Consider the following 25,573-nt stretch of genomic DNA (forward strand, 5'->3'; position numbering starts at 1 on the left):
GGGCCCTTACCTGATCGGGACTCCTCAATAGTGGAACAACCAGGGAAGAAAGCTTATTCAGGCCATTATCTCCCCCTGGAACACTTGAGGGCAGCTCCTCCACCCTAACTGGGGCACTTGGCCACCGCCAGGGGGTGCTTGGACATTTGCCGACCCCCGTTTGGCAACACTTCCACCACACCCAGAATTGCTGCCGGAAGAAGCTCATTGGACACCTGGGGTCCTTCTGGGTGTCCTATTAGAAGGAGCCAGCCACCACTACTTGGAGAGCCAGAGTTGGGAGGAGATGGACGAAGCTTGTCTGGAGAGAAGTGGAGGCAGAGAAAAGAGAGTGAGAGAGAACAAAGGAAAAGGACTGTGTATTGTGCTTTGGAGCTGCATAATTGTACTGTGCTGCTGTTGGGCAAAAGTGTTTCCCCATAGGAATAAAAGTGTGTTGTGTGCTGCACCTGTGTCTCTACCTGTCTGTGTTTGGGTTGGGCTGGCTAGAGCACCCCCTGGTTTCCACAAAGTATACTATGATTGTGAAAAAATAACTTCAACTTGTAAAATACTATGGTGACTAAGGCTAGAGAACAGCAAACAATACAAAAACGTGTATGAAAAAAAATGTACGTTACTCATGTTGCATAATCCACATTTCAGGTATCCAGCTCTATGATCACAATGTCCAAAATGTATGTATTTTTCCTAAAGTAAAGTAACAAAACCACTTCTGGAGAACACTCTCATGAACTAAATTGGAACATGTTCAGATTGGAAGTAAAATTTGAATTGTAGACCTGCCTTCCATCGCTACATTTATGTTCACTGTGGTGAGCCACAACTGGAACAACTCAGGATTATTTCATGATTTGACCTTCTGCTTGTTGAAGCATCTCAGATATTTGCAAGTGCAGGACATATTCTCTTCCTCATAATGTTTTCATTCACTTTTCTTTTAAGTTTTTTTGTATTTCTCTTAGTGCACTCTTTTTTGTTGCTACCATGTAAAGCAATATGCCAGTAATGGAGTACACAACTGACCAATGAATGAGGTGCGGAGGCGGGCCTTCACTTCAAATGCTCAGGCACATCTGAGCACATTTGTTTTTTTGTTCAAGAAAGTGTCTGCTGTTGTGCAGCCTTTGCTCTCCATAGATGTCTGTTATATCAGGAACCATATTATCTCTGTTTTGAATGAAAACATGAAGTTAAGAATTTTCCTCAGCAATTACTGTAAACTATATGAGGTAAGTAATATATAAAAAATATCATTTTTGTGTGTCTGTAAACTTTTAAGATTGTTATTTCAATTTTTCAATATTCAATTTACATTTACTTATCTCAGTATCATTAAATGCAAGGCAGGAAAATAAAATATTATGACATCTGACTCTCAGATGCAGGAAACACAAACTGAACAGACTCACTGTGCTCACCGGAGCAGCCCAAGGCTGTGTGCTGCTATTTTCCAGCTTATACACAAAATTGTGTTGACATGCATAATATCAGCTCCGTCATCAAGTTTCTGACAACACAAGAGTAAATGAAATACCCTTTAGGGACAACGCTAAACATCTCAATAGTGTGATAACAAGAGTCAGATCCTCAATATCAGCAACGAAAAAATCTTATTGTGAGCTACAGGGGTCATGGGCTTGTTGACATGAATGGGGTTGCTGTGGAAAAAATGAGCAGCTTTAATTTCTTTGGGTTTCACATCACTAACGTTCTCTCAGAATTTTTAAACTGGACGTACCTCATTAAAAAAGCTCAACAGCACTTTTGCTTTTGGAGAAGGCTAAAGATAGAAATTCTGTCTTATTGGATCCTCACTACATTGAATAGATACATAGTGCAGAACACACTAACTAGTGTCATGGAAGACCACAATTCTCTGCAGTGACTGGGGCCACAACCCCATCCTAACAGGACATTTACAGAGCTAGAGGAACACAACTCTTCATCTTCTCAGAACCCACCCACCCCAGCAGCAAACTGTTGTGACCAAGGAACGATCAGAAATAAGTTCTGTAGATGAAGATGAGGGCATCTGACTTCAGTTTTGCTGTAGCCAGAGTTTTGTCCCTGACTTCAGTATCTTTTTATTTCTTTATTCTTTCTGTATTCCTTTTTAAGTTATGCTCCTAAAATGTTTTTGTCTTGTCTCTTTTTGTATTTTATTTTTGTTTAATATGCATTTTGATGTTTTTTCATGTATTATGCATTTCTATTTAGTTTGTATTATTAGTTATATTTCTTATCCTTTTTGGGTTGAGCCTAAGGGGCTGGGCCTTCCTTACAATCCAGCTTTGGGACTGTCCCAGCCCTATAAAAGATGGTAGAAATCTTAGCATTAGTGGTGAGGGATTGTTGCTTATGTTTATTTGGCTCTCTAGTCATTCACGGATATGAAATTTTATAATTGTTCTTGTTTTTAATTTTTTTGGTGTTAGAATTTTGATTGTAGAGTTAAGGCTTAACTTTGATAACCGTTGGTGTGCTTTTCTGGGAAAATTTTTTTTTAGTTACTCCATTCTTGTTTTTTAGTAATACATTCTTTAAATGTATTAAATGAACTATGTTTCATTCTTGTGGGCCAATTTTTATAGTTTTCCTTTTCCTTTTAAAAAATAATAAAGTTTGGCTGTTTTTTGGTGTCAAGGCCGAAAACCCTGGTTCATGAATTTTGAAAGTCAGGTCTGCATTTTAAAGAAAGGCATAGTTGTAAAAGTAAATCCTTCTTTTGAGTTTTATCAGGCGGCATTTCAAGGTTGGTAGATTGTGGATTTATTCTTAACTTTGCTAACATTTGGTGTGCCTTTCAATGAAGCACTTTTTGACTTACTCTGTTCTTATTTTTTTAGTAAAATATTCTTTACATTTATTCAGTGAACTCAGTTTTATTAATGTGGACCAGGGTTTTTATAGTTCCCCTGTTCCTTTTATAAAAATGTCAAAGTTTGGCTGTTTTTTTGGTGTCAAGGCCAAAAACCCTGCATCATGAATTTTGAAAGTCAGGTCTGCTTCTTTAAAGCGAGGCCTAGTTATAAAAGCAAAGCCTGCTTTTGAGCTTCATGACACAGCATTTCAGGGTTGGTTACTGCCTTGCCTTTGATACCTTTGTCCTCTTGCCTTCACTAAAATGGATGAATGATAACTTATGCTTCCCAAAATCACTCAATATTTTGTAAGAATGCACTATCAGCTAAAAAGAATATATTTTCATGCAACAATAATAACTGGCACAGCTTCTTTAAAATAGCAAGAGGCACTAAATTATGGTCATATTAATGTAATGACTGCTTAACTGTCAGCCCAAGCTCCATTCAACCATGTATTTCAGATTTTCCAAGGTATTTTAATTTTTGACCCACACTTCCTCAGGTTATTACATGAAATAATTTCTCACACTGCTTCCTCCCAGATAAGAAGTTAATTGAATTAAGAGCTGCCGTTAAATTCATCAGTGAAGCAAGGTGTTGGACATTGCAACTGGGACAGATTGAGAGAACAGTTTACATTCGTGTGGCCACGATACTAAGAATCTCCAAGTGTGCCTCCAATTTGCATTCCAAGAAGGAATTTGTAGATTGGCATTTGCCTCTTGAGTTCTAAGCTTTAATTCCCTCACTCCCTACCCAGTGGTTCATAACACTAGCAAAGTAATCACTGGACTACGAAATCAACCCCAGGATATTCAGAGCATGTTGTTAACAAATTGATGCCCCATTCCCCCCACCGCAATTCCGAATTAGCTTCTTCACACAGTGTATTCAAAAAAAACATTCCTTCTTTCAGGACATCGAGCTTTACATGACCAGAATAGCAATTGAGATTTGGTTCATTACAAATAAAATCAAAATTCCACACACTCCTATAGTACCTATGCTGGTGATATTTCCCCAATCAGCTAAGTTTTAGTCTAATGGTCTACTTAGTCATGATTTCTAACACAATTTAAAAATAAACCTCAGTTGTTGAAGCTAAAAGGACAAGCAATCAGTTAATCAGTATATTTATATGACATGTATAATGACCGAAGCTGGGTTAAGATACTTTAAAAAAAAATCAAAGATTTACTACCGTATAGCACATAAATAGAGAAACACTCCAAGATATTCTAAATTATTAATTGAAAATAAGCCAACAGGGAAATTGTAAAAGCAAACAGTAATATAAGGTGAAGGGAAACGTTTGCAGGCCCTTATTATTGCCAGTGTGAGTGATCACTGCACATTTAGGTTTTTTAAGTGTTAGTAAGGGTAAGAAGTAAATTAAGCCTTGCAACCTTCCCATGTATAATTGAAAGAACATTTGGTCTTTGATAAACCGCTTCTTCAAGGTAAAGAAGCCCGTCTGCAAAACCCACTTGGATTTGAATGGCTTAAGTCAATGGGGAATTTGCTCAGAAAGCTCTCCTTTATCCATTAAGGATTTACATATATTTTTCACAAATAAACTAAATAAGAATTACTTAGGAAAGGCTGAAAAATTTAATAAAACTTAAATTCCATCAAGCAATATGCTTTTTCCTTTGTTTTCTTTTGTTAGTTCAGCTGTAAAGACTGCACAGAAGCAGACTGTTAAACACTCTTATTAGGCACCTTCACCACATCCTTAGAGCTACTGCAGGTGCCATAACAAAAAGCTATTGAAAAGAAAAATCCTAATTTACTTAAAAGATCAGTTTGGTATTTTTCAAGTCGAAGCTATTTCATTCATAAATGTGGTATATATGCATTTGACAGGTGAAACTGTGTTCTAAAGTAAAAAATTTTCTACATATTTAAAAAAATGCATAGCCAGTCATGGTGTTTTACATTGAAGCCTATGAGGCACAGGGCAAAAAGCATTACACTTATAGAATACGCCTGTTTTTTAAGCCAAGACAGCTGCCGAGTAGTGATATGTGTTGTGGAGTGGTGCAGGAATCATAGGTCAAATGAAAAAAAAGGCCAGAAACACCAACTGGGTCGTCCCATTTAAAAGTTAGTCCAAAACAAAAAGGCAATAAAGCAAATAGTCTCTTGGGTACAATTACAAAGCAACAGACCTTTGGCTGTCAAAATAAGGGTCATTCCCTGGAGCTCCATCTGGTTGGTTGCTCTTAGTGGAAAATGACACCTCCTTCTGGGTAGCTGGGCTTCTTGTAGTGCACAGGCCGGAAGGGGCGGGGCTAAGTGCCCTGACTGGGAGGTTTCTTGGACCTGCGGGGAGAGAAAGAGAAGGGAATGTTAAGGACTCTGCTCCCTTTCACCCTGGCGGGTTATCACATATTTTGACCAAGCCCGAGAGGAGATCTTGTGATGCACATGCGTGACAGCGTCTTGCGATTACACACTGTAAGAACGGCAAAGAGGACCAGAAAAAGGATTGGGGCACTATGGTGCTCCTCGTATAATTTGACGTTTCAAGATTCAAGACAGCTGACTGCCCAAGATGGCGGCAGATTTGGTTTTCAATCTGGAGGACAGGAAGAGGTGGGTTCAGGAGATCGGGAACCAGAAGTGACATCATTCAGGACAGGATTGCCAATCAGTTTTTCTTCCAAGGGAGGATGGGAAAAGGCATCAGGCAACAACGCCAACCCCTGGTTTGGAGTGCAATTACCTATAGATGAACCCTGTATTTGTCTCCCAAGCACATGTTTGTGACAACACATATTGTAAAATTGCTTATACATGTTGTTTTTGCACCAGAAAATACCAATATTATGAGCTGCACCCATTTTAATAGAAGACCAGCTGTGCACTCTACACCTCAGCATTTGTCTTCTTTTGCGATAACCTTTCAAACTTCACCTGGGGCCCAGTTTCCTCTCGAAGGACAAAAACATACTTTGCTTTGATTTACTTCTGTATTTATGTGAGAACTCACACAAGCGAATAGAAAATGTTTCCTCGCCTGGAGAAAAACAGTATCAGAAATTTGCAATACAATAATTATTTCTAGATCCCTTTTGTTGTCATAGACATAAGTTGGAAACAAAGAAGGAATGCTTTCTTTTATCGAAACTCAAATAGGATACATTTGGTACATTTTTATACTATTATTATCCATTAGCTGTGCTACCTGTCTAAGATGGATTGAAATCTAAAAAATCAACATAGATCTCTGCATTAAAGTCTGCAGTGCACCATGCAATGCTTATGTCTCTCTTATATGACATTTGGCATAGGATTTGCAAAAGCAGTGTTAGTATTTGTGATGTAAAATCTACTGGACTGTCATATACAATGCATTTTATTACTAAAAATATTTGTGATGCACCATAATTTGTAGTGACACAGACACAGTAACCAGATGGACACACAGACAGACACATAGACATGTATCATTTAATTAAGGTGGACTGGAGCAACATGCCCCATAGGGTTTATGACTATGTATTTTTTTAAATTTATCAAAAACATTTAACTTTAGAACACAGTTTTCAGTTTTACATGGCAAATACATATATATACCATGTTTGAGAAGAAATAACTCAAAAAAAATACCAAAGCCCAAACAGCAGAGTGGAGTGGAGTTTGCTAGAAGAAATATTTTGGATGGATCTCAAATATTAAATCACTAGACATTAAGCCCGTTACAATAATGGTCGCTAGAATAGTAGTGCATAAACATTAGTAGGAACAGTCTATATTAAATGGCAAAGGACCGTCTATTTTCTGTTACAGTAATACTGGCTTGTATGTGGCTGTAATATGCGTCACTGTATTGTGTGCCTTTAATTTTCTCTCACAGTAATACGTCTCTCCAGCAAGTATTTTAATCTGTGCTGGCATGCAGCTGATTATTGTATGTATGGCGTCTCCCCAGCAACAGATTTTATGTGCGCGAAAATAAATCTACTTTTAAAAGTCATCCTATTGTAATATCATGAAAATTCGTATATTTAGGAAAACACTTTACTGGGCCAAGTTTGTTAATCGCAAATCTGACATCCTCAGAGTGAACACTTGCACAACAACAAACACTAATCCCACCTCTTTGGGGAAGCTGGTCTCTGCGTCTCAGTACCCGATTGGATTTTTCGTGTGTTATGTTTTAGGTCTTACCTCATTTACCAAAATCCGATTGGATCGGCCACGTGATATTTTATAGGTCCCGCCCTCTCTGTCTTGTGTGACGCGTCAGGCGGCCTTTGAAGCATCGCACCGTGCCCTGTGCATGCGCACATCACCAGAAGACACACACACACATGGACACATGGACGCACACAGGGATTTTATTAAAGAGGATGCACTGCAATAATGACGTCATGTTGATAAGACTTGACAGATGATTGACATCTTCAGTCACATCCAGTTCAGGTTTTAAGGGAATACTCATTTATTTAGTGATAATGTAAAGATGTAATTTAATTACATTAGTGAAACTCTAATAGTAGAGAAAATAAGTAAGTAAATAAATAGAATAAAAAGGGGAATCTGCTTCCTCAATTAAAATGCTTATTCTAAAATGTTATTAATTAGATCCTGCCAGGTTTTAAAAAAGTTTTGCACAGATCCTCTAAGTGAGTATTTAATTTTTTCCAATTTCAAGTAGTATATAATATCAGTTACCCACTAACTTAACAGAGATGAGTTAGGATTCTTCCAGTTGAGCAAGATAGATAGATAGATAGATAGATAGATAAGTCTACGTGCTAGTAGTGAGGTAAAGGCAGTTAAAGTTTGTTTGTCCTTCTCCACTTTAAACCCATCTGGAAGTCCACCAAACACAACTGTTAGTGGATTAGGAGGGATTGTGACACCAAGGCTGTCTGAAAGGCATTTAAAGATTTTGATCCAGAATGATGTTAGTTTGGTGCAGGCCCAAAACATGTGGCCCAGTGAAGCTAGACCTTGATTGCAACATTTGCCAGTTGGATCTTGTCCTGAAATCATTTTGGACAATTTTAAACGAGACAGATCTGCTCGATAGATGACTTTAAGTTGAATGATTGTATGCTTTGCACATATGGAGCTCGAGTGAATTCTGTGCATTGCTGCCTTCCATTCCTGTTCTGAAATGTTGAGTGAGAGACCCCGTTCCCACTGTACTCTGGGATTTTTGAAAGGAAGAGACTTTGAAATGTTTTTATATATTCCAGAAATGCTGTCTGAGTCCTCAAGACTAATCAATAATTTTCCGGAGTAGAAGTAGGTGGGAGGTGAGGAAAATTGGGCAGTTTCTAATTTGGAGATATGTAATATTTATTATTCTAGTTATTGTTCTTCGATATTTTCAGAATTGTACATCATCCACGATAGTAAAGGTCCTAAAAATGTAAAGGCTAGTTGCCAGATTAGCTGTGCTTTTACTTCAAAAAGTCACAGAAATTTTACTTTATAATTGTCTGAGATGCAACATACAATTGTCCTTGACCGTCAACTGTAGCCATTTAAAATGGAAGGGGTAGTTTTACAGGATGAGAGGAATTTCTGCTGCTATTTTACAACATTTATAGATACAAAGATAGCAGACCCGAACTTTACTTATAACACAAAGGTGAGGCTAGAGACTCCATGTAGATAAGAGCTTAGAGAGGGCGATATTAAACTCAAAATCAAAAAGAACAGCTTGTACTAATCTATTTAAGTGTACATTGTAAAGTTAAGTGTTTCTATCTAAGCAAACCAATACCAATATATATCAATTTGTATACTATATATTTTTCTATTTTAAATATATATTTATTTCTATACTGTATATTTAGCAATCATTCTCTGTTCACGTCTTTTTCTATTTTTTATTGCATTTTGCCGATGCTGTATTTGAAAATATTGAGTGACATTCAGATTTTTTAAGCTGCAATGTTAAAAAAAAAAAAAACTACAGTACTGTTGGTAATTCATAAAACAAGCATTTTTAATTCTTTCTTAGCAATGCCACACTTATTTCTTATAAATAATCACTTAGACATCCTTGTGGCTGCACTTAATACAATAGGCAATAAGACACAGCACTTACTAATAATAAGCAAACAGAAGAATGCTTAACCTTTATTGTAGGTCACCAGTTTATAAACGTAATCGCTATATACTGCTAATCTGTTTAAATGCCTTTTGATTTCTGACTTAATACACAGCTAATGGCTGAGTTAGTAGTATATGAAGACAAAGAAATAGAAAGGAAAAAGAAAAGTGAGTTCTGTTCATGTTTAAAAGGTTTTCCTTTTATTAATTATTGAGATATTGCCAAAAATAAATATTCATAAAAGAAAAATGCTTAATGCTTAATATTTTTTCTCAATAATTGTATGCGTATCTTGCAAGATGAAAAGTCAAATCTCACTCACAGTTAGATAGATAGATAGATAGATAGATAGATACTTTATTAATCCCAATGGGAAATTCACATTCTTCAGCAGCAGCATACTGATACAATAAATAATATTAAATTAAAGAATGATAATAATACAGGTGAAAAAAAAAAAAAAAAAAAAAAAAAAAAAAAAAATATGTATAATGTTAAATATTAAAGTTTACCCCCCCTGGTGGAATTAAAGAGTCGCATAGTTTGGGGGAGGAACGATCTCCTCAATCTGTCTGTGGAGCAGGACAGTGACAGCAGTCTGTCGCTGAAGCTGCTCTTCTGTCTGGAGATGATACTATTTAGTGGATGCAGTGGATTCTCCATAATTGATAGGAGCCTGCTGAGCGCCCTTCGCTCTGCCACAGATGTTAAACTGTCCAGCTCCATGCCAACAATAGAGCCTGCCTTCCTCACCAGTTTGTCCAGGCGTGAGGCGTCTTTCCTCTTAATGCTGCCTCCCCAGCACACCACTGCGTAGAAGAGGGCGCTCGCCACAACTGTTTGATAGAACATCTGCAGCATCTTATTGCAGATGTTGAAGGAAAGCCAGCCTTCTAAGGAAGTATAACCGGCTTTGTCCTTTCTTGCACAGCGCATCAGTATTGGCAGTCCAGTCTAATTTATCATCCAGCTGCACTCCCAGATATTTATAGGTCTGCACCATCTGCACACAGTCACCTTTGATGATCACTGGGTCTATGAGGGGTCTGGGCCTCCTAAAATCCACCACCAGCTCCTTGGTTTTGCTGGTGTTCAGGTGTAGGTGGTTTGAGTCGGACCATTTAACAAAGTCATTGATTAGGTCCCTATACTCCTCCTCCAGCCCATTCCTGATACAGCCCACGATAGCAGTGTCATCAGCGAACTTTTGCACATGGCAGGACTCCGAGTTGTATTGGAAGTCCGATGTATATAGGCTGAACAGGACCGGAGAAAGTACAGTCCCTTGTGGCGCTCCTGTGTTGCTGACCACAATGTCAGACGTGCAGTTCCCAAGACGCACATACTGAGGTCTGTCTTTAAGATAGTCCACGATCCATGCCACTAGGTATGAATCTAATCCCATCTCTGTCAGCTTGTCCCTAAGGAGCAGAGGTTGGATTGTGTTGAAGGCGCTAGAGAAGTCTAGAAACATAATTCTTACAGCACCACTGCCTCTGTCCAAGTGAGAGAGGGATCGGTGTAGCATATAGATGATGGCATCTTCCGCTCCCACCTTCTCCTGATATGCAAACTGCAGAGGGTCAAGGGCGTGTTGAACCTGTGGCCTAAGGTGGTGAAGCAGCAGCCTCTCCATGGTCTTCATCACATGTGATGTCAGAGCAACAGGCCGAAAGTCATTCAGCTCACTAGGACGTGATACCTTTGGGACTGGGGTGATACAAGATGTTTTCCAAAGCCTCGGGACTCTCCCCCTGTTCCAGGCTCAGGTTGAAGATGCGCTGTAGAGGACCCCCCAGCTCCGATGCACAGACCTTCAGCAGTCGTGGCGATACTCCATCTGGACCCGCTGCTTTGCTGGCACGAAGTCTCCTCAGCTCTCTGCTCACTTGCGCTGTTGTTATTATGGGTGGGGATGTTTTTCCTATGCTGGTATCAGCAGAAGGATGTGTGGAGGGTGCAGTACTCCGAGGTGAGAGTGAGAGTGGGTTAGGGTGGTCAAACCTGTTAAAAAAGTTGTTCATTTGGTTTGCTCTCTTCACGTCTCTCTCAATGGTGGTACCCCGCTTCGAGCTGCAGCCAGTGATGATCTTCATCCCATCCCACACTTCCTTCATGCTGTTATTCTGCAACTTCTGCTCCAGCTTTCTCCTGTACTGCTCCTTCGCCGCCCTGAGTTGGACTCGGAGTTCCTTCTGCACGCGCTTGAGCTCATGCTGATCACCGTCTTTAAAAGCCCTTTTCTTCTGATTCAAAAGGCCCTTGATGTCACTTGTAATCCATGGCTTGTTGTTAGCATAGCAGCGTACTGTTCTTACTGGAACTACAATGTCCATACAGAAGTTGATGTAGTCAGTAGTGCAGTCAACAACTTCCTCAATGTTCTCATTATGAGATCCCTGCAGGATATCCCAGTCTGTAGTTCCAAAAAGTTCTCTCAGAGTATTCTCAGCCTCCGGGGCCCACTTCCTGAATGATCGTGTGGTTACAGGTAGGACTCTAACTTTTGGTTTATAGTGAGGCTGAAGCTGAACCAGGTTATGATCTCCTTTCCCAAGCGCAGGCAGCGGGGTGGCGCTGTATGCGTCTTTAACGTTTGCATACAGTAAATCAATAGTCTTATTTCCCCGGGTTTTACAGTCCACATACTGGGAGAATGCAGGCAATGTTTTGTCCAGCGTCACATGGTTAAAGTCTCCAGCGATTAGCACAAGCGCCTCAGGGTGCTGCGTTTGTAACTTAGCAACAGCGGAATGGATGATGTCACTCGCTGACTCCACGTCTGCCCGAGGAGGAATGTATACAATAACAACAATGACATGTCCAAACTCTCTGGGCAAATAGTAGGGACGTAAACTTACGGCCAACAGTTCGATATCCCTGCAGCAAGTGGAGATTTTGACGTTAACATGTCCAGAGTGACACCACCGTGTATTAACATAGAGAGCGAGTCCTCCTCCTTTGTGCTTACCACAGGTACTTGCATCTCTGTCCGCTCTAACTGTGCTAAACCCGGGTAGCTCCACGTTGGCATCTGGGATGGTGTTATTTAGCCAGGTTTCGCAAAAACACAACAAACTGCATTCTCTGTAGGTCCTTACATTTTTCACCAGCGCAGCCAGTTCGTCGATCTTATTTGAGATCGAGTTTACATTCCCCAGAATCACAGAAGGCACCGAAGGCTTGAAACGCCACTTTCTCGCAAGCCGCTTCTTTTTTAGCTTAGTGCCGGCTCTGCTGCCACGATACCGCCTTCTTACCTCGTCGGGTAAATATGGAACCACACCGGCACTGGCATTTGTTCTCAGCGCCCGAAGTTGAGTACTTGAATAGGCGAGTCTCGGCGTGTTAAAATCCATGCCCACGTTGTAAAAGTAAGTGTGTCCAGGGAAGGAATCCACATAAAATAAAGTGGTAGGAGTGATCAATAAATAAAAATAGAAAAATAAAAGTAGAAAAGTACACATACATATACAGTCATACACGGAGCTGCTGAAAAGGCTGCCACTCACGGCGGCGCCGGATGCACAGTTGTGAGAAACATACAGTAGGCAGTGCCAGTTGTGGGTCATGGGGTGTGGGTGTGAGGCCCTGGCGTATTTCAAAAGCAGTGTTTGCAAAGCACAAATCAAACTCTGGGAACAAATACCACAGTCACACATTAAAGGCCAATACACTAACATACATCAGGGAAGGCAACTTGGATACCCAGGGAACAGAACACGTTGACACACAGATGGAGATAGTTTGTGGTCGTTGTTCCCTCTCAGAACTAGGTTGGTGTGCAGTAAAACATTTTTTTGTGAGCAAAATTTTTCAATTACATTACCCTGTGAGCACTACTTAACATTTTGCAACATAGTCGTGTCTCACTTAATGGTAGCATATGGTTCCAACCAGAGTGTCGTTAGTAGATTTTGTCATTAAGTGAGTTGATGCATATTAAGAGGGAGGGGGCTTGTATCTGATGTCATTTTGCCACGCTGACTTTGGGTATTAAGAGCCGTGTCTGACTCACAGCATTCCATGCACAGAACGTGGCAAATAACCTAGTGCCTCTGTGTCATTTTTTCCCACAATGATATGTCAAGTACACACCTGACCTTACGTAACCCAACCCTAATGTGGCTGCATTTACCCAAAATGACCAAAATTCTGCAGCTTCAGCTTGTAAATGGGATTCAGCAAAAGCCTGACACGTCGAAATGATTCTACAGACACAATATCTTCGTTTTTAAAAGTTTAAGTTAAAATTCAAAGTAAAACAGTTCACACAAAAAAGAAAAAATGAAAATAGCAAAAATTAGAAACATTCTTCTTTAAGAGAAGTTCTGTTCAAAGCTTATAAATCTTGTTACATTTCTAATCGTTACAAATCACTTCTAAACGTTTCTGAACCATTTAAGAACGGTCACAAAACTGTATGCTTATCCCATTTCTATGTTGAAAATGGGTCTTTTTAAGTCCCTGTGCACTGGGACCTATTCAAAACAACAACTGACTCAATTAACACACTGCATCTTAATTATAGCAAGAAAGTTCTATCTCATACCAACTTACAGGGGGAAAAGATGATACCACTGTCTATTACTATGAAAGAAATTTATATTCTGTTCAAATTAAGCAAACACTAATATGGGCTTAATTCAAAGCTTTAACATTCTAAAATTGGCTCTTGCACCTAAGCTAACCTAACATTAACATAATACATTCATCACATAAATTAATAATAATTACTAAACACAAACATTAATAAAAATATTAATACTGTAATGTGACTGCTTACAACAGCATTTCAATGTAACTCAATTTTATTTATTGTATTTCTATTCATGTGGTGGGTGCGGCAATGCGCTGTCATCAGAGCATCCTCCCAACCTCTGTCTCTCTCAATGGAAGCTCCTTCGGTAAAGTGTGACATTATTAGTTAGGATGTTGTTAACGGAGTCGTGACTGTATAACTATCTATCCATCCATCCATTATCCAACCCTCTGAATCCAAACACAGGGTCACGGGGGTCTGCTGGAGCCAATCCCAGCCAACACAGGGCACAAGGCAGGAACCAATCCCGGGCATGGTGCCATCCCACCGCAGTGTATAACTATCTATTCATATGTAATAATTCTTCTGAATTGCACAGTACACTTAAAAACATGTACTTATTAAGTATCATTATTTAATTAAACTAGTCAAGTATATAGCACTAATTCATTCATTCATGAAGGTGAGCTGATATGCTGTATGTTGCTTATGACTGGAAGTTTAAGAAGTTGTGTGTACTTTTTCTAAGTGTATTACGTACAAGAAGATTGTTTAATAAATCATTCAAAGGTGACGTAGAATTGCTACAAATCATAACTCTGTACTGGTGTCAGAGTCTAACAGCAGAGTTGCCTGCCTTGTTACATTTTATAAAAATTAATACTATCGACCAGAAATGTATTTAATTTTTTTTTTTAAAGAAAAAATGTTTTCTAACTATCCATTAATTCATGATTAAGTCTGACTAATAAATCAGTGCTTAACCTTCTAGTATCAGGAACAAAGCAGAAAGCAAATACAGACAGAAAATAGTTCTAAAGAAAATGAGCAGAAGAATAACACTGCACAACAATTTTATTGAAAAGTCTTGCTTCCTGAAAAGTTCTTGCTGACTGTGACAGGTACCTACTGGGTATGCACAAATATACAGTGCATCCGGAAAGTATTCACAGCGCATCACTTTTTCCACATTTTGTTATGTTACAGCCTTATTCCAAAATGGATTAAATTCAGTTTTTTTCCTCAGAATTCTACACACAACACCCCATAATGACAACGTGAAAAAAGTTTACTTGAGGTTTTTGCAAATTTATTAAAATAAAAAAATTGAGAAATCACATGTACATAAGTATTCACAGCCTTTGTCATGAAGCTCAAAATTGAGTTCAGGTGCATCCTGTTTCCCCTGATCATCCTTGAGATGTTTCTGTAGCTTTTCTGTTTCTGTGACTGGACATGATTTGGAAAGGCACACACCTGTCTATATAAGGTCCCACAGTTGACAGTTCATGTCAGAGCACAAACCAAGCATGAAGTCAAAGGAATTGTCTGTAGACCTCCGAGACAGGATTGTCTCGAGGCACAAATCTGGGGAAGGTTACAGAAAAATTTCTGCTGCTTTGAAGGTCCCAATGAACACAGTGGCCTCCATCATCCGTAAATGGAAGAAGTTCGAAACCACCAGGACTCTTCCTAGAGCTGGCCGGTCATATAAACTGAGCGATCGGGGGAGAAGGGCCTTAGTCAGGGAGGTAACCAAGAACCCAATGGTCACTCTGTCAGAGCTCCAGAGGTCCTCTGTGGAGAGAGGAGAACCTTCCAGAAGGACAACCATCTCTGCAGCAATCCACCAATCAGACCTGTATGGTAGAGTGGCCAGACAGAAGCCACTCCTTAGTAAAAGGCACATGGCAGCCTGCCTGGATTTTGCCAAAAGGCACCTTTAAGATCTCCACAGATATTCCAGTTGTATCTGCTATACTGGACATGCTTCAGCAACAGTTCCATAGTCTCATGTGTTTCTTTCATGTGTGTTGCATAGCCAACAGTTACTGAAGGATAAACATTGCGATTGTGTAGCAGAACAGCTTTCAGGCTTAACATTGACGAATCAATGAAGAGACGCCACTCTTCCGGGTTGTGATCACAACCCAAGGCCGAGAACAATCCTTCAATGTCACAACAGAAACAGAGACTGTCGACTTGTGCAAAAAATTTGGTTATATCATGATGTCGGCCTCGAAACACAGACATTTTCGTACTTGGTGACAGCAAACACCACTCCTGCAGTCTCAAACCCAGCAGCTCGGCTTTTGCTTTTGACAGACCCAAATCTCTGACCAAATCATTCAATTCAGACTGAGTTATCAGATGTGGATCGCCTGATGAGCACATTAGTCAAACAGAAGTAACTGTCCGTCACATGGTCTTTCTGTTCTTGCCATATCATCGGAACAGCAAACGGCATTGTCTTTCGAGTGCCTCTGAGCCAGGCTCTCAGACTGACAGTACATGTCGCACAGCAAATGTGAGGCGCCCATTCCTTGTCTTGATCACCGATTACAGATGATAAGCTTTCTTCACAAGAGCAGTCATCCAGCGTCTCTGAGGCGCAAGTGTATATTCACCACAGATATAGCAGAATGTATCGCAGCTGTTACGACATTGACGAGACATATTGCCCAACACCAAAACATCTATAGCTTCAAGCTTACTTACTGTTATATTGCTACAGATACTATACTTTACTATACTGATACTATACATACACACTCACTATCTATATTAACCGAATAAGCAGGATTGGTGTATGCAGGCCACCTTTATAGCATGCTGAAACAGCGTCAAGCTCGTTCAGACCTACCCAAGATGTCAACTTCCACAGAACAGCTTCCAACATGGCCTGATTCCATGCCTGGACATGCCCAGGCTGCACAAACCGTTGTTGATAAGTCACTTACGGGAGCAAAAATGTTTGGATACAAATATAAGAAAAAATCATGACAAAACTGAAGATTTCTCTGAAATGGTGATGGGTACATTTTGATGTGATATTCATGATCAGCACCCAAAAATCTATAAGAAACACCCAACAGTGTTCAAGAAGCAAAACCTTTGTTGTGCACTGTATAATCTGCTCCACCAATGAAAGGAGCTTAGCCAGCTTTGAAAATAGTATTGAACAGATTGTGACAACTCTATTAGAAAATATCAGTTGAAATCATTATTCTGGTGTATCCTTGATGAACATCCCTTATCACAAAATGCTTGAGGAAGTCTGGCATAAGAAATGGGCAGTTCTCTGTGCCAAACTAAGTAAAAAGCCAGTATAATTTGCATAACACAGTTAACAAAATATATTACTTTTCCCCAATCAACATAAAGATAAATGATGTAATGCTGTTAACACTCCCAATATCTTTGTAGATCTAAAGTTCCTGTTGTGAATTAGTAGTGAAAGGCACTAAAGAGTTTCAAAGTACTGTCACAAAAACGAGACATAATCAGATAAAGGTTTGGGGCAGCCATCCGTATAATTTGTTCTCCTGGCTGCAAAATTGTGTTCTTTTGAAAACAGCACTGATGTGCTCACAACAGAGTCCAAGACAAGACTGAGGAAATAGGAAAAAAGGGCAGGCTTTTAAAGGGGAAGACAGGAAGTGAGGCCATAAGGATCGGGCCCATGTTCTTCAGCCATTGGTTCGAGCTCAGACATGACATCACAGGGGCCAGAGCCGGTAAGGTCTCCTTCCATTGGCTCGGTCCTGGAAGTGACGTCAAGAGAGCCAGATGGAATCTCCCGGGAATGGTCTACAGGAAAGGGAGAAAAAGAATCAGTGCACTCTGCCACATCCCGGCATGCCTCAGAACTGCCTTTACTCAAGCCCTTTAGCTGCCTCCCATGCGCACGTGTGTGACAGTACGTAGTCCTCACTGTCATGCCCCAGCTAATAATATGGGCAAGCAGTCTTTTTAAAACAAGATTTATTCTTCACAAAAAGGATTCCAAACACCACAGAGCTCCACAGAGCACAAAGACAAAATTGAATTGCCAGTAAAAAAAGGCAATCCAAGCCAAACAAAGTCCCAAATAGTGTGGTTGGAAAAAATAGCAAGAAGGACAAAATTCCAAAATATACAAAGGGCAAAAGCACATCAAAGCACAAGTAACGTAGTGACTCATTGAGCATATTCACAGTGAACCGCCAGGAACTGTGGGAGACCCACCGGATTTATAGGGCAGAGGGCAGTTCCTGGAAGTGACTTGCAGATGGTCCCGCCTCTTAGTGGACAACCTACAAGACACATGGAACATAACAGAGGCATCGTATATACAGTACATAGAAAAAAACCCCTAAAGAATGATGCACATAATCAACATAAATAAATTAATCAAAAACTTTTAAACCCCAGCCAGGGGAGGAAGCCTGGGTAAGACATGACAAGTCCACAAAGAGTTATACAGATAAAAAGCCTTTGGCAAACATTATTATCATTAAATAAGAACTTCTCAAGTATAATTCTACAGTTAAAAGTTTAAATGCTATCTGATCTCATCAACTCCATGGTAAATGTGCTGGAACTAAATGGTACAGAAAGTACAAAACAAAATCATTATTTTTTCTGAATAGTCAGCATGGGTTCAGAAGAGGGAGATTGTGTTTTACCAACATGCTGGAATTCAATGAGGTAGCAACAAAAGGATATGATCAAAGTGAAGCATATGATATTATGTATCTGGACTTTGAGAAAGCATTTAATAAGGTGCCACATGAGAGGTTGGGCATCAAACTAAAAAAATGAGAGTTCAGAGTGATGTTTGTAGATGCAGAATTGGCTCAGACACAGGAAGCAGAGGATGATGGTGCGAGGATCCTCACCAGAATTAGCTGACATTAAGAGTGGTGTTTCACAGGGGTCAGTGCTAGGGCCGCTGATATTTTTAATATACAGTGGAACCTCGGTTTGCGAGCATAATTCATTCCAGAAACGTGCTTGCAGTCCAAAGCACTCGTATATAAAAGTGAATTTCCCCATAAGAAATAATGGAAACTCAGATGATTCGTTCCACAACCCAAAACTATTCATATAAAAATGATTAATTCAAAATATAAGGTAATAATACATAAAACAGACGAACCTGCACTTTACCTTTGAAATGAATCATGGCTGGTGTGAGTGAGTTTCTAAACTCTTGTGGGATTCCACAAAATGGGACGACACACGGAAGAGCGTCCCAAAGCAATCGCAGTCTCCCAGCGCTGTAGCAGTTCGCCGTAAAAGCGAATCCGAAAAGATTGCGGACATAAGCGCCTGCCGTCGATGGGTGATACAAGGAACAAAGAACATTATAAATGCGCAGGGCACAGTACTACTTGGCCACGACCCTGCCCGACTGCTGTGTCTGTGTGTAGGAGAGTGGCAGATCCCGCTACAATAAATAACCGTGCTGTTGCTGTTTCAAGCTGAATAAAGCTGGTGTTGCTAAAGTACTGAGACTCAGCTTCGTGTTTTCGGGTGCAAGACGGGGACTCGCACGTCACAGCGCGCGCACACACGCACACACAGTCACAATGCTGTAGTAAACAGTATACACTCGTACGGATGTTGACTATATGAGTGAGGCAAACGGAGAATAGGAGACGATTGCCCACAATCCCGCAGCAAGCGAGAGAGAGAAGAACCATCAGCTCAGTTGTGATCACATGATGCTCAGCAGACAAAGCGTATCCATACTACTCATATTGCAAGACCTCGCTTGTTTATCAAGTCAAAATTTATTAAAAATTTTAGCTCGTCTTGCAGAACACTTGTAAACCAAATTACTCGCAAACCGAGGTTCCACTGTATATAAATTATTTAGATAGGAATATAAGTAACTAGCTGGTTAATTTTACAAATGATAACCAAGATAGGTGGATTGGCATATAATCCAGAATCCGTTAAATCACTACAGAAGGACTTGGACAGCATTCATGCTTGGGCAGATTTGTGGCAGATAAATGTTAATGTCAGTAAATGTAAAGTATTACACATAATGAGTAAAAAGGTATGGTTTGAATAAACAATGGGACATCTGAAAATCGACAGTACACCTTATGAGAAGGATTTACGAGTCGTAGTGGACTCTACGCTATCAACTTCCTGACAGTGTTCAGAGGTCATTAAGAAGGTTAACAGAATGTCAGGTTATATAGCACGGTGTGTGGAGTACAAGTCCAAGGAGGTTCTGCTCAAGCTTTATAACACACTGGTGAGGCCTCATCTGGAATACTGTGTTAGTTTTGGCATCCAGGCTACAAAAAGGACATAGCAGCACTAGAAAAGGTCCAGAAGAGAGCAATTAGGCTGATTCCAGGGGTACAGGGGATGAATTATGAGGAAAGATTAAAAGAGCTGAGCCTTTTCAGTTTAAGCAAAAGAAGATTAAGAGGAGGATTGATTGAAGTGTTTAAAATTATGAAGGGAATTAGTCCAGTGGATCGGGACTGTTATTTTAAAATGAATTCATCAAGAAGACATAGACAGTTTCACTTTATGTCTAATAATCCTTAACACATATGCCATTTCTTTGCATAAGTAAAATTTCCTTATTTCTAATACTATTTTCACTTTTACCCGTCATGAGTTTCATACTTAATATTATTTAAACACATCATTATGATTAAATAGTTAATTATTTCAAAGCTTAACAATTCCAATGTTCAGTTTTCTGAGTAGCACTTGACAGAGGATCTGAGGAAAAAAAGGCATAGCTCAAAAGTTCAATTTTCTGAGCAGTCCTTGACAGAGGAACTGTGATGTTAATTGGCATTATAACCCTCATGCACAGCTCATGTCTAATTTTCAAATATTCCAATGCAAAGGCCACATCATGACCTGACAATTTCCATCTCTTATTATCTGAGTCTCTCCTGTCCATTTCTGGTCCGATTCTGTTCATGGGCCTAACTTTCACTGGTAAGCCAGTGAGGTCTGTTTTCTTGATACTAAGTGTTGCTTTGTGTTAGAACTTCAAGGATCATTCACAGTAATCAAGAGTGGAATTGCTTTGCCATTAAATATAGTAGCTTGTAACAACCATACTTCTTGTGAAAAATCAAAAGGACAGAGGAAGAGGAGAAGACGTTGGAATTATATATGTACTCAAGACTGAACTCAACCACTGATACTATACTAAATGAAAACGCCGCTGATAATGTGAATATTTTTGTCCCCCATGAGATAACAAAATACACTGTAGCTTGAAATGAATAGCATCATGGCAGCAGAACTGTGAAATTGGGCTGGTACTGATGTCAAAGATGAAGGGCATTATGACAGCAAAAGGAAACAGAAAATAAAGAAAACCACAGCACAAGACAATGTAAGTAGACTTATACTGTTGTTTCTAGGTGCACTGTCTAATAACAGAAAGTGAGAGTTGGCTGGTCCAAATAATCTTTTTTTAATGTAGAAAATAAAAACATGAAAAGGATTTTTGCTTGTGTTTGCTTATAGAAAAACAGGAAGAGTACCTTTGTCTTAGATTTGTTATTAGTGTTTTAAAGGAATACTTTACCTAAATCGAGATAACAAAGTTTCTGTCAGAATGGGCGTTTAGGATTACCAATGCTGAAAAACAGCAAGCCAGTGATATTTCAGTTCCGATATTAAATGTACTTTTAGTTTTTATTTTATAAAATTAATTTTTATTTCATTCTAGTTTTCAGTGGAGTCAACAATTTTTATTTTTGCTTAGTTCTGTGTTTAAAATTTTAGTTTTTATTTTATTTCGTTCCGGCTCTTTTTATATAATATTAGTGCAATTTTTGTTTTTTTTCTGTTGCAAGACCACAAATGCTGGCCTACACATATTTCAATGGCAGTTATGTTTCAGTCAACGAAATACTCTCACAGTTCATAATGCCGTTAAACACAGCTTGACTATCAATGATCAAACAAATTAAGTGGCCTAATGAGTACAGTCAGCAAGATCAAATGTTTCAACCCAAGAAATCAGTCTGTGCAAGTACGTTACTGTTAAGCTTTAAACAAGCATGCATTTCGAGAGATTTGTTCATGTTGCAATGACATCCATTGCACAGATAGCCACACAGTGAAAATATTCGCTTGACGAGCGTCGGTAATGCAGGTGCACAGACAAGGTCCTGTCTACTGGCGCCAGCAGACTGTATGTTGACGATTTCTGCTGCCAGTACTGAAGCACTGATGTGCAGTGATGTTCATGGCTGGTGAGGCACGGACTCCTTCAGAGTCAGATTTACAAATATACAAACCCAAAAGAGTAGCTTATTCACTATTCAATCGGCAGTATGCACATTGACTACTGGTTATGTTTCATGTCTCATCAGCATTCTTTACACACACATAGGTAAGGTACATATTTGGCTAAGAAAGAACTTTACATTTATAGCAGCGAGACAGAGCGGAGAGAGCGCATTCGCTCTGCACCCTTCATGTGTTCTAAATTTGTTGTTGCAATTTCACAATTCAAACTCATTTGATACAAGTGAAAGTATAGAGTGGCGTACAAAAAATGGATTTAAATTTTGACCTTAATTGAAATATTTAGTTGTTTTTAAAAGCTTTTCATTGTGATGCTTTAATCAATTTTAATACACACTGTTTAACAAAAGGAGGAGGAGGAGGAGGAGGTTTGGAGCACCCACTGATACAGCGCATTGCCGCACCCACCACACGACAAACCAACTCAGGATCCAGATTAGGACCCAAGTGCAGCCATGCAATGGGTGGATAACAAAAAAAACAAAAGAATATTTTATTTAAGGTCAAAATTTAGTTTTTAAATATTGGATTTTTTTTCTTAGTCTGATCCCATTTTTTATAAAATTGAAAACCGTTTATGGTCTTACCTTTATTTGTAAATGAAGTCCCTGCACCTATTCTTCTCCATGAAAATCTCTGTCACTTTTTTGTAAAAGTCCTCCTTATTTTCCTTTAGCTTTAAAAGTCTTAATCTTTCATTTTGGCAGTCAGTCGAAATAAAAAAATAAACGGACCGCTGCAGTGCACTTGACTTTCTGAAATTGCTAACTTATTGAGGCCAAGAGCCTCTGCCTAGAACAGTAGCAACAAGCACCTGTTGGGCTTCAATGCGGCACAGTATTGTCTGTCTCAACTTGTGCCTTTTCACTGCGGTTTTATGTCCTATCAGCAAGACTAAATATGTCACACACATTTATTAAAGATATTAGCCAGACTGTGGAAAGTCAGGTGTATAATAAATGCACGTGTAAACATTATATTGCCGACATACAGAGAGACAGCAACAGGAACACGCCAATTGCATGCATCAACCCAACGTTGAGGGATAACGCTGTCCGAGATGAGGCTCATCTCATTTCATTGCTGCCGTACTTTACGTTTCTCCTCTACATTTGATCAGGAAATGCGCAAATTCAGCGATTTTGACTATAAAAGTGATAATTATTAGAATCATACAGCCCAGTGGACAAATTTATTTTATGTTATCATTATTAGTTTTTTTTTTTACTTTCATGATGACAGGTGTGACTGCACGTCCCTGTATAAAGTGCAGTCATGGTACCAGAGAAGTGCCAGACTTCCACTAAGTACTGATCCAGCTGGCCCTCCACTGAAACTCTGAGACTCTTTTCTTCTTCTTGCACACTACATTTGCTTTTATTATCATCTGTGCTGTAATTAAAGTATTTCCACAAGTTACTTTTTTGCTTTCTACCCACAAACACTTGTGCAAAACTTGCCATCATCACCTACACATGCTTACTGCTTCTAGCCAACAAACCAAATGTAAGCAACAAACAAATGATGGTCTTTTATAGAAGTTGCGCCACGTGACTATAGTAAGCCTAAGGTACAAGATCACCACATAGTAAACAGCGCAACGTAACTGAACATTCAGGGCGACCTACAAATAACCCCTCTGCACGACTGAATCGGATTGAACAAAAATGCTATTTTTTTGTTTTACTCAATTTTCGTTCTCGTTTTAGTTCGTTCACATATCACTCATTTTTATTTTTATTAAGTTTTAGTTTCTCTGTTTGCCTTAATTTCAGTTCTCGTTCTTACAAAACGAAAAACAATATTTTTAGTTCTAGTTCTCGTTTTTGTCATGAAAATATTACTGCAGCAAACAATATCAAAAATGTCTGTGTTTTTGTCGTATAATCCACAAGCAAAGTCATCCAGTCATTTGAACACAAAACCCCAAAAACACAAATTTTTACTAAAGTATTATTAAATAAACCACTTTCAAAAAACGCTGTTGAATGTGGAATATACTCTGACATGAATAAGCAAGGACCTGGAACTCTGGACTGAATAGGAATCCCAGGAAAAAAAATAATTCATAAGACTTTTCTTGTTGTACTTTTTCTTATGCAGCAATCTGTCTCTTTCCAAATGGCAGCTACCTTGTTCCTGTCAGGTTGTCCCCCTCATTGAATGCAAGCCGAGACCACTTAATTTTTCCTTTTGTAACAGCCTCCATTAACTTATGGAATGGAGAATCTCCAGTTCCACAAAGCCATCGATGAATACCAGCTGTTTAACCCTGACTTGAGTTTCCTTTTTAGGATGTATGCTGATTTTTCAGGCAGTATCTATTAACAATATTTTACCAAAAACTGCATGTGTGCTTTAAGCATACTACCAGATAACAGACATATGGATTATGCAACATGAATAATGTGAGATTTTGTTTACATTTTTTGCCATTGTACAGTATTGGTCACCATTGGCTTGTATAACACCAATAACTTTTACCTCTATTCTGCATAAAAACATGAGATTAAAATTTTTTTTTAGCCATCACTACAAACTGTTACATGCAGTAAGTAGCATATAACAAAAAATAATTTGGGGGTGGAGTATTTCTTTGATAATTTTGTATAGTTTTAGTTTTTGATCATTCTTCATTAAAAATTTTATTTTAGGTTTAAGAAATGTTTTCTCATTAATAGATTTCATCTTCTTTTTTATAGTTACAATAATAACTTTCATGGTTCTAGCTACTGTTAAACCCTTTACTTGAGTTCCTTCTCTAGTTTCTTTCATCTTTTAATCTTATTGCCTGGGACAGAGTCTACGAAAACCAACAATGCAAACTGGCAGCAACCAAAGAAACAAATCCACAGAATAGCGGAGCCAAAAAGCAAATATTCTTACAAATCACATCACTGTTATGAGGGTAAAATAGTAAACAAATAATACAATTAAAAAACATTACATCTGTATGAACTTCAGTGTTTTTGGATCAGATTAACATTTTTTTAACTGCTAATTAATTCTCATGTGCGTCAGTACTCTCACACTCATATGTGCTGCGTGGTAAGATTGATGGTACGTAGGTCAGCTGTCTGTCCTTGTGGCATTGCTCTTGTCATGGACGTTGATGTTTAGGGGCAGCACTGAGTGGGATAATGTTCTGCTAAGCTGAAACATGAGAAGGCAAAAGGGAAACTGCGAATTAGACCAAGACATGAATGAGAGATTCCAAACACTGAAAACAAAAAGTGGTCAAAACCAAGAAGTAACTTACATAAAATGTCTCTTTCTACCTTCCACATGCAAATATTTTTGAAAATGTCTCCACAAATTTAGATAGCAATAACCACATATTACCATCTTATATACTGAGTATACCACATATCTCAACTGTATGGCCTCTGCCTGAAAAAAATTCTGAAAATGGCAGTGTCTACAAAAAACAAAAGAAGAGTGGGAAAGTATATAAAATTAATTCTAAAAAATATAATACCAACTCCAAAATTAAATTATAGAACACATGAAAAAAATTTAGTTGAAACCTTTCCAAAATCTCAAAATCATAATTAACACATTGACTGCTGGACCATTTATTACCAGGACACTACAGTATATGTCTATGTATACTATATGTAATGAACAATGAACTTTACCAAAACACGTAAAAAATGTAAAGAAATGTACTACAAAGCAACAATTTTGCTATCAACAGTAAGTGTCAAAAATGTAAAGAAACTGTCGATTGCTTTATTTTGAACAGCTACACCCCTAAATGTGTGCAACTGAATGAGAGTCCTTGAAGCATGGTGC

This window comes from Erpetoichthys calabaricus, chromosome 11, assembly GCF_900747795.2.
Source record: "Erpetoichthys calabaricus chromosome 11, fErpCal1.3, whole genome shotgun sequence".
Taxonomy (NCBI): domain Eukaryota; kingdom Metazoa; phylum Chordata; class Cladistia; order Polypteriformes; family Polypteridae; genus Erpetoichthys; species Erpetoichthys calabaricus.